A 10313-nucleotide genomic window follows, 5' to 3' on the forward strand; every position below is an offset into this window, starting at 1 on the left:
GATAGGGTCTGTTGTTGCTTGATTGATGGTTGGGATTATGGTTGTTGTATTGGTTAGAATGGTATGGTTTGTGGTCTTGTTGGTTTTCCCACCCAAAATTTGGGTGGTTCTTCCAACCTGGGTTATATGTCTTGGAGTTTGAATCATATGATGGTCTAGAGGGATTGTTCACATAGTTTGCCTACTCCCATTCACATTTAGCTTCTGGTGTATCTCCTTCTTGTGGTGGTGCTTGAGCTTGGACAACTGAGACTTGGCTTGCTTCCACCTTCTTTGTTAGGGCTACTAATTGTGCTGTGATCATCTTGTTCTGTGCCAATAAGGTATCCGTAGAATTTAGTTCCAGCACTCCTTTCTTTTGAGCTCTTTCTGAAGCATAGAAGTACTCATTTTTGGCTACAATCTCAATAACAGCTATGGCTTCCTCGATGGTTTTCTTCTTGTTGAGTGAACCCCCTAAAGAGTGGTACATAGCTTTCTTTGCTTCATATGATAGCCCTTCATAGAAGATGTGTAGTTGAACCCATTCATTGAACATATCCGGAGGGCATTTCTTCGTCAAGTCTTTGAACCTCTCCCAAGCCTTATAAAGTGTTTCACCATCTTGCTGTCTGAAGATTTGCACCTCAGTTCTCAATCTATTTACTCTCTATGGAGGGTAGAATCTTGCTAGAAACTTGTTCACAACTTCATCCCAAGTGGTCAAGCTCTCCTTGGGAAACGCTTCTAACCAATTTGCAGCCTTATCACTGAGGGAGAAAAGGAACAAAAGTAGTTTGTAGGCGTCAGGGTGTACGCCATTGGACTTTACAGTGTCACATATCCTCAAGAATATAGTGAGATATTGGTTTGGATCCTCTTGGACACCTCCTATATATGAACAATTATTCTTGACAAGTGTGATGAGTTGAGGTTTCAACTCAAAGTTGTTAGCATGAATTGTTGGCTTCAGAATGCTACTGCCACAGTTTCCTGGGTTTGGGTTGATGTATGAGTCTAGAGCTCTCCTTTCTTGCCCAACATGATTGCCAGCATCCTCTTCAACATGGTTGTGCCTCTCTTCCTCCATAGTAACTCCCAGATCTTCCTCTACTACTTCTTCTCCAACTATTCCCTTGCTTCTTGCTTTCTTCCTTAGCCTAAGAAAGCTCATCTCAGGTTCACTATCAAAAGAGGATGAGGTTTCTCCTCTTCTACCTGCCATACAATGAACAATTACAGGCAACAGCAAGTGCATAATTCACTAAAACAGATTATAGTCAACTTGGTTAGAGCAATTTATCAAATGGTTAGTGGATTAGTATGGAAATATAGACAATGAATAACGAAAATTAAAATGCTAAATGAAAAAAAGAAAATAATAAACTGAAATTAAAGGAATTAGCAAGGAAAATAAAATTGCTTAATCTAACCATCCATCAATTTAGTCATTGTCAAATTCAAACCAATCCCCGGCAACGGCGCCATAAAACTTGATGAACGAAATTCACTCACTAATAAATGAATTCGTTCTTTGGAAAGTGCACCAAAATATCATCAAGTAATAACCCACTAGGAGTGGGGTCGAATCCACAGAGATTGATAGATTTAAGCAACTTTAATTAATGGATCAATTAGTCAAGCTAATCAAGAGTGATTGTGAGTACAGAATTCTAAACAGCAGAATGATAAATGACTTAAAATTAAAATTAAAAGAAAGCTATAAAGTGCAAAAATGTAAAGAGCAAGAAACTAAAACGCAGAAACATAAATGACTGAATTGTAAATGGGGTGTAGGATGATAACAGAAATTAAAGTAAGCAGTAAAGAATGAGTAAGCTAAGAATAGGGAAAGTTCATTGGAGTTGGGAGATATTGTTTTCTCTGGATTAAAATCAGATCATCTCATCTTCAATCATGCAACTCATTGACCTCTTGGCAATCATGATTGATTGAACCCAATTTCTTGGTGATTCAATCTCTCAAATCTTGATAATCAGCCAATTCCTTGGTCTAATTGCTCATGAAGAGAGATAGGCTTGGTCCCTGATTTTACCACACATCATCATAGATCCATTTAATTGGGTAAATTTTATGTCACTGTACACATCCCAAAAAACTCAGATCTAATCAATGTGAGAGGGAATTTCAAGCATGGTTTTATGATCCCTCTTCCAAGGTTCACATAAAACCTAATTTGTATTCAGCCTCTTTTCCAAGATGACTAAACACTAAGAATAAAAAACGAAATTCCTTCTAGCAAATTAAAGAGAAGATGAAGAGAAGAAGAAATTCACTTCCAATTAATCCAGCAAGTACAATAGAGCTCCCTCCCTCAATGAGAGAGAAGTTAGCTACTCATAGCTCAGTGTAGAATAGAAGTTCAAAACTAGAAAATAAAGCTAAATACAAAATAAAAACTCTAAAGTCTCCAAAAGCTAAAAGTGTGTAAAAGTTCCAAAGTCTTCAAAAGTTCCTTTCTCAATTCGAGTCACCACCTATTTATACAAGTGTTCTGTGAGTCTTCAGGTGTACTTGCATGATCTAAAAGTGGGCCTTTCTCATTTGCAATCAGTACGACCCATTTTGGCTAAATAGTGTGCTTCCAGGTGAACTTAGCGTTCATTTTGAGAACGGAGCGTTCGGGCACCCACGCGTACGCGTGCTATACGCTTGCGTGTCCCTTGCATTTTGGTCTATCGACGCATACGCGTCTCACATGCGTATGCGTCCCTTGGCAGCGTTCATTAACGGAACGTTCCATTCGTGCCATGAACGCTCCTCACGTGTGTGTCCTTTGCGCGTTCGCATGAATGGTAAAATGTCATTTCTATGCTCCAGCTTCAAGTACGCGTTTGCGCCAATCACCACTATCGTCACATCGATGCGTGCGCGTCATGCACGCGTACACGTCGGTGACCAAATTCAAACTCTAACTCTGAAAATATGGCAGACATTCATTCAAAGTGAACGTAGCGTTTATTGATGGTGAACGCTGATCCTCCTTCCAGGCGTATGCACCATGCATGCGTACGCGTGGATCTCCAAGAGTGTCATCCTACGTGTAAGCACCTTGTACACGTGCGCGTCACTTGTGAACGTAGCATTCTCCTGGACCTATCCTTTTTTGTTCTTTTTCACCTGAAATTCAGGCAAAACTCATTTTAAAGTAATGTTCATAAATTAATCATATAACTCATATAATTACATCTTTAAATGAGATTTCACCAATTCTATGGTTCTTTTAAATAAGAGAAAGAGGTAAATGACGTAAGTCACCAATTAAAGTTTTAGGCGTAAAGTTCTGTGTGGTAGGGTGTTACATTTATCGCGTAAAAGCACGTACCGGCTCTAATTGGACCGGCACAGTGAGTGAGAAAACAAATTAAATTATGGGTGAATAAATTTAAGAGATTGAATTTATTAATTAGGAAAGATGAAAATAATTTTGAAAATCGGATACTAATTTTAAAAGTGTTGGCCCAAAGTTGGGCCAAATGAACCAAAAACATCGACAGGTTGGACCGGACCTAAGTTGGGCCCAAGCCTAACATATATAACCACTTTAATGAGCCAAATCAGCTCATTTTCATTGCTAAAAGTGAGAGAGGGACAGTGGTAGAGAAGAGAAGAGAAGAGGGTTTTGACACTATTTACCATCCTCTTCATTTCGTTATATCTTGAGTTACGGTATTCCAATTTGCGTGTCGTTTGCAGCCACGCGAAACTCTCGCCGAGTCCGTCATTTTTATCTAAATAAAATTGGTATGAACTCAAAATCCATGCTCTAGTTCTCTGCCCTATACATTTTTGCATTTTGTGTTTAGTTTTTGAGTGGGTTTTGTGGTTTTGATTCTTTAGGTGTGATCTAACATTGGATTATTGTTGGATTTTATTCTAATCCATAGTGGACAAGGTAAGGTTTCACTAAACCCTTGTGTTTAGTTGATATTATGAACCCTTGTATTAATTTTTTGGTATGTTGTGTGTACTAGAATGAATTTAGTATTGTCTGGAGTATTTTGACTTGGAGTGCTTGTTAATTTAGACTTGGTGGCTGAATAATTGTTGAGCTTATTTAGAGGCTTGGTGAACTTGTGAAAGAGGCGGTTTTGGTGTTTTAGATTGTGCGAGAATCAGAAAAAGTATGGTTTCAGTTTCCTGTAGTTAATATGTAATGTTGTGGGCAACTTAGACTAGTGGGTTTTAATATAGGATGGAATGATTCGGGTGAATGATTAATTGTATGTGAATTTTATGTTTGATGATGAATTGTATGATGATGATGACATGGAGTCTTGAAAATGTGTGGTGTATGAATTAGGATAAAGGTTGAATAAGTTGTATGTGTTGGATTATAATTATAATGAACGTATGATGATTATTAATGTCGAGTATGAGTTTTGATGATGAGTATTAAGGATGATGATGATGTGACATTGAATTATGAGTTTTGATAAATAATTTAAAATAAAAAAGTTATGTGCGTTTGAATTTTGGTGTAAAAATCCAAATTTCGCAGCAACACAACTTTTTCTAAAAATCGAGTGGTATGTGTACATGACACTGGCATGCGTATGCGAGATTACCATTATTATCCTCCCACATACGCGGCCATTGACATGCGTACATGGCAATCCTTTCTATTTCTAACTTTGGCATACGTAGACGATGCACGCGTACGCGACCTTGTCAAAATGACACTCATGCGTATGCGGGATTGTGCATGCATACGCATGATCCTGTTTTACTGAAAAATGTAATTTTTGTGCTTTTAAGCACTCCTCTAACTTTCAAAATCTCTTTAATTACTGACTGAGATCCCCTAGCTATTCTTTAGAGTTTGAGACAAGTGAGAGTGTATTGGGTGGACAAAAACTAAGTATTTTAGATGATGAGCTTAGAGCTGGTGGTTAGATTTTGAAAATCTTATGGATGAATTTAGTAAGAGTTGATTTATGGAGTATTTCATTGATGAGGAATTGAGAACCGGTTAAAAGTGAGCCGAACACTATATCCCAGGGTATTTATATGGTTTATGAACTTGAGTGAACTTAAGAAATGAAAATGATTATGATGAGTTGAGAAAGTGAAGGTTGGTGAAAATGTAGAATATGAGAAGTGATCACTGGATGATAAATGATGATATATTGTTTTGGTAAATCGCTATGCACCCCGGGCAAGGACGATGGTGAATCCCGCTTGTTGAGGTAGCGGCGCCAGTGTAGGGGCTATGGCAGTCTCCCGTCTACGTTCAGATGTGAGGGCTAAGGTAGTATCCCGTTTGCATAACCTTCTCCGCCACAAGAGTGAGCCGAACACTATATCCCTGGGTTAAAGTTAGTAGGGCACTATATCCCTGGGATGCGCATGAAAGTGAGCCGGGGACTATATCCCATGGTTAATAGTGTGTAGGGCATTATATCTCTGGGTGAACAAAGTGAGTAGGGCACTATATCCTTAGGCACGGCAGAAAGACTACTTCCGAAAGGATGTGTCAGGTTGGCAGTTTAACCGACAAGTGATATCACGGCCAATATGACAAGAATTCATCATATGCATTCTTAAATGTTTGTCTGCTTTGCTTACTTGCATCTATTGCCTAAGTGTATAACATGCTTACTTGCTAATTATTTTACTTGCTGTATATGTATATTACTTGTATTTTACTTGCTTGCATTACTTTTGTTTTCTGCTGGGATTGAGGAGGTTTGGTAGGAAGTGGTGATACAGAATTTGCGATTCAATATTCAGTAGAACCACCGGCAAGTGCACCGGGTCGTATCAAATAATAAATTCATGGTAAGTGAGTGTCGGTCCCACAAGGATTAACGGATTAACCAAGCGATAGTTAATTGATTATTCTAGTTAGACGGTCATAATTGGATGATGAGCAAACAAGAAATGTAAATGACTTAAAAACAAAGTAAATGGAAGCAATAAAATGACAAGAAAGTAAATGACAGAAATGTAAATTGCTGGAAATTAAATTGCAAGAAAAGTAAAGTACGAGAAAATAAAGTGCAAGAAAGTAAAGCGCAAGAAAGTAAATAACTAGAAAGTAAATAGCAAGAATTAAAAATAAAAAGAACATTAGGATCAAGAGATATTGCATTCTCAGGATCAACAATTCTTATCTCCACTTCAATCATACAATCATTGATCACTTGACAAATCATAAGTGATTGAATTCCAATTTCTTGGCAATTCAATCTCTCTTAACTTGAGCGATTGCTAATTCTTTGATCTAATTGTTCATGAGAAGAGATGAAGAGTGGTCTCTGATTTAAACCAACACAATTTTATGAATCAAGTTTTGGGATGATTATATGTCACGTATCAATCCTAAACCTAATTTCATAACCACTGTGAGAAAGAACTTCAAGCGTAACTCTATGATTCTTTTCCAAGGCTCACATAGAATTCAAATAGATTCAATTCCTCTTTTGATAGAATTTGAATAATTAAAATGAAGATCGAAGATCTTTCTAAAGAAACAATAAAAGAAGAATTGAAGATGAAGAATGAAAACAAATTAATTCATTAAATTGAAACAGAGCTCTCTTTCCTAATGTTGAAAATTAGAAACTCATAACAAAATATTTACAAAAGTGTGTGAAAGAAATGGAAGAAGAGAAGAGAATGAGTATGTGAAAAGAGAGTCTAAAGACTCCCCCCTAGAATGGTGTCCGTAAATAATGAAACTAAAGCTTATTTATAAGTTACCTAAATTACAAATTCAAATAAAATTGAAATTAAACTACAATCAAATGAAAATTAACTACTTCTAGATGATTCTTGTGGCCTAATGCACCACTATTTCATGGTATATTTTGTGCTTAATTTAGGTTGATTTTATCCACTTTCCCCACATTTATTCAAGGAAATAGTATGGTTTCATAATCTTCTCCTAAATTGTGCTTAAGTGTAAAAACATGCTTTTTAGGCCTTAAATTGCTAATTTTGATTCACCTTTGATTCCACTAGATGCCTTGATGTGTTTGTTAGTAAATTCAGGATGGAAAGGCTAGGAATGGATCAAAGGGATGAAGAGAAAAGCATGAAAAGTGGAGAAATCATGAAGAAACAAGGATTTGGGATGCTGAGATCAACACGCACGCATAAAAAATGCGCACGCGTGGAAAAGTGAAGTCGCATGGTGACGCGTACGCGTACGTGACGCGTACGCATGGATAGCAAATTGCCAAGCGACGCGTACGCGTAACCCATGCGTACGCGTCGGTGCTCGCACGTGACCCACTTAAAGTAAATCCACTAGGGGCGATTTTTGGGCTTTCCAGGCCCAAATCCAACTCACTTCTGATGCTATTAAACCCAAGGATTGAAGGGGAAGTAAGGAATTAGTTTAGTTGGAGTTTAAGTCTAGTTTAGAGGTAGTTTCTAGAGAGAGAAGCTCTTTCCTCTTTCTAGAATTAGGATTAGGTTTAGTTTAACTCTTCTCTAGATCTAGTTTTAATTCATGTCTTCATCTATTTCTCCCTCTCAATTTCTAGTTGCTACATCTTGTTCTCTTATTCTTTTGTTGTAATTTCCTTTATTTTCTTTACTTTGTTGATACACTCTTGTTCCTTTTACTTTCTTTTAATGCATTTTGAGGTATTTCATGTAGATCTTGTTTTCTTTGATTGTTGTTGTTGATTACTTGTGTTGATTAGTAGTAGGTTTTGTTAATTCTTGCAATTTACCATGCTTTCCTTTTATGCCTTCCAAGTGTTTGATAAAATGCTTGGAAGGATGTTAGAGTAGACTTTTGGTGTTCTTGGCTTAGGATGGTAACTTAGGAATTCTTGAGTTACTAATGTCCAAGTGATTGATAATTGATAGCCATTGACTCTAGCTTCCATTAATTCAATTAGTGAGTAGCTAGGACTTATGGACTTGGATTGATATAGCTCATTTGACTTTCCTTCACTTGTTAAAGGATGACTTAATGGGATTAATCCTTGCAATTATCATATTGTGGTTAGTGATAAGGATAGAGATCCTTGACCATCAACCCTTGCCAAGACCTTTTTAGCATTTGAATTCCTTTGCAATTTACTTTTCTTGTTTCTTATTCAAAACCCCAAAATATACATGTTTATAACCAATAGCAAAAACACTTCCCTGCAATTCCTTTGAGAGACCGAGGTTTGAATACTTCGGTTTATTTTTATAGGGGGTTTGTTACTTGTGACAACCAAATTTTTTGTATGAAAGGATTATTTTTGGTTTAGAAACTATACTTGCAACGAGAATTTATTTGTGAAATTCTTTACCATCAAAAATCTGTTCATCATGGCCTTGATTGGTTGTTGATTGTGGGATTGCTTGTATGAATTTTGAATGGACTTTGAGTGAGAAAAGTGGACCAAATTGAAGTTCAAGGGGGTAGCTTGGGCATTACTTGGATACGATGCTTCCTTCACTTGGCGTTACCAACGCTTCACAATTTGAGGATGAAAAGCTGTTGTTGTGGTACGCATGCATTGTGTGTACGCGCGATTCCATTTTTGCTTAGTTGCGCATACGCATAAGGTGTGCGTACACGTGACTGCACAAGTTTCCTTTTTTCAGAATGCATCGCAAGCATTACTTGCCAAGGCGCCTTGCATTTTAGGTGTTGCCAATGCCAACTTTCATACCTCCAGGAGCAACTCCTTGTGACATGAGTGTTGTTACACTTGGACACTTCTTGTTTTGGATGTTACCAACACCCATTTTAGCATGCTCCAGGGGCTTCATTGTTCATTTGTGACACTCTTAAATTAGGTGCTTTGTAATTAGACGTTACCAATGCCCAAGTGCCCAACTCAGGAGCGTCTAGTATGGTAAGAACTTCCATTTTTTATTGGCCGTTATTTGAAATGTGCACTTTAAAGTTGTGCGTTGCTAACGCCCAAATGATCAGTTTCAAAAGTGTTTATTAAGGCAAGAGCTTCCAATACTCGAAGGCATTACTTGGAAGGGGTGCCTTTGTATACTAGCGTGAGGACCCATGCAGTTGCACGAGATTACAGTTTTATGAACATATTGAAAAATAAAACTATTCAATATATCTAAAATATCTTGGATAAAGAATCATACCTGACCTCAATATTATAGTTTAAAAAAAATCATAATAATTTGATTGCATTACAAGAGAAGAAAAATAAAGTCAAATACTTCAATTTTGTTTAGAGCAACTATTCACATCATATAACAAAAGATTTCATAGATTAAGTAACAAATTCACCCACTGCACATATTTTAAATTTTAGAGTATGAAAAGCCTAAGTTTCAAAATTTATTACATATCAAAAATTAACATAAAAAAGTTTCAAACTAGCTAAAGTACTACTTCCTAGTTACAGAAACTCGAATCAGCTGATCCTCTTTCGAAACCATCCCAAACACACATGAATCTCTGGCTTTAAGTTTGTGCATTTTCACAAAATATTTCCACTTAGGACCAATTTTGTATTCTTGTTCTTTTCCTTTATTTTTCAAAACATTTATTTCAAAGCTTGTAGTAATCTTTGATTCCTCAACAACAAACTTCCAATTTTCTGATCCTCCTGACTCAAGTAGTAACTTAGCAAATTGATATAGGATATACTGTGTAAAAAAAAGTTAATTCCACAAAAAAATTAAAGTAACCAATAAATATGAAACTATCATTATGCAAACTTACAACTCGATCAGCCTTGACATCATGCTTAGTCAATGTCTTGCAATAATGTAGAATAATATATCTGTTTGTTTCAATAATAATTTATAAAAAAATGTCATCAAACTAAAAATGATAACAATCAAAGATTTAAGACGATGTTATACAAAATATTCTGAAATAGAAAGTAATTCTTCTACCTAATATATTTTGATTGTAACAAACTTAACTACCAATTAGTTTATTCAGAGAATGACAAAATCAAGAACTCATGTAACACTAGTATAATATTAAATCAGAAAAAAATGAACATACCCTCTCTATTTTGTCGTTGATCTATTCTGGACAGTGCTTGTTTTTGAATTGTTCTTGACAATTCTTTGCACACCAGGACTACAAGTGCAATTAATAAAAAAAGGAAAAAATTAAAAAATAATTGAAAAAAACAGACAATCGAAGAAGCAAATAGCAACATGATATTATACAATGAATTATAGACATATTTAAAAATAAATATGTTAATAAATACAATAATTGAAGTATAACATGTACAAAATTAACAATAATTAAAAAAACTGTAAATTCTAACTTTTTTATATTCTCATGCATCCCATTATCCTCTATACTAGAAGCAACATTATCCAATGCATCAAAGTAGTTTAACCCTAATTTATCCTGGATAACT

At 36.0% G+C, this 10313-nt stretch overlaps 1 non-coding gene across 1 annotated transcript; it reads left to right on the plus strand.

Moving 5' to 3' along the window:
* Positions 1-534: 534 nt before the first annotated feature.
* Positions 535-640, plus strand: LOC130983372 (small nucleolar RNA R71). Its single transcript, XR_009087367.1, has one exon. It is a non-coding gene; the product is annotated as a small nucleolar RNA R71 (small nucleolar RNA).
* The last annotated feature ends 9673 nt before the right edge of the window (positions 641-10313 follow it).

The sequence above is a fragment of the Arachis stenosperma genome, chromosome 5 (genome assembly GCF_014773155.1).
Source record: "Arachis stenosperma cultivar V10309 chromosome 5, arast.V10309.gnm1.PFL2, whole genome shotgun sequence".
In the NCBI taxonomy this organism is placed as follows: Eukaryota; Viridiplantae; Streptophyta; class Magnoliopsida; order Fabales; family Fabaceae; genus Arachis; species Arachis stenosperma.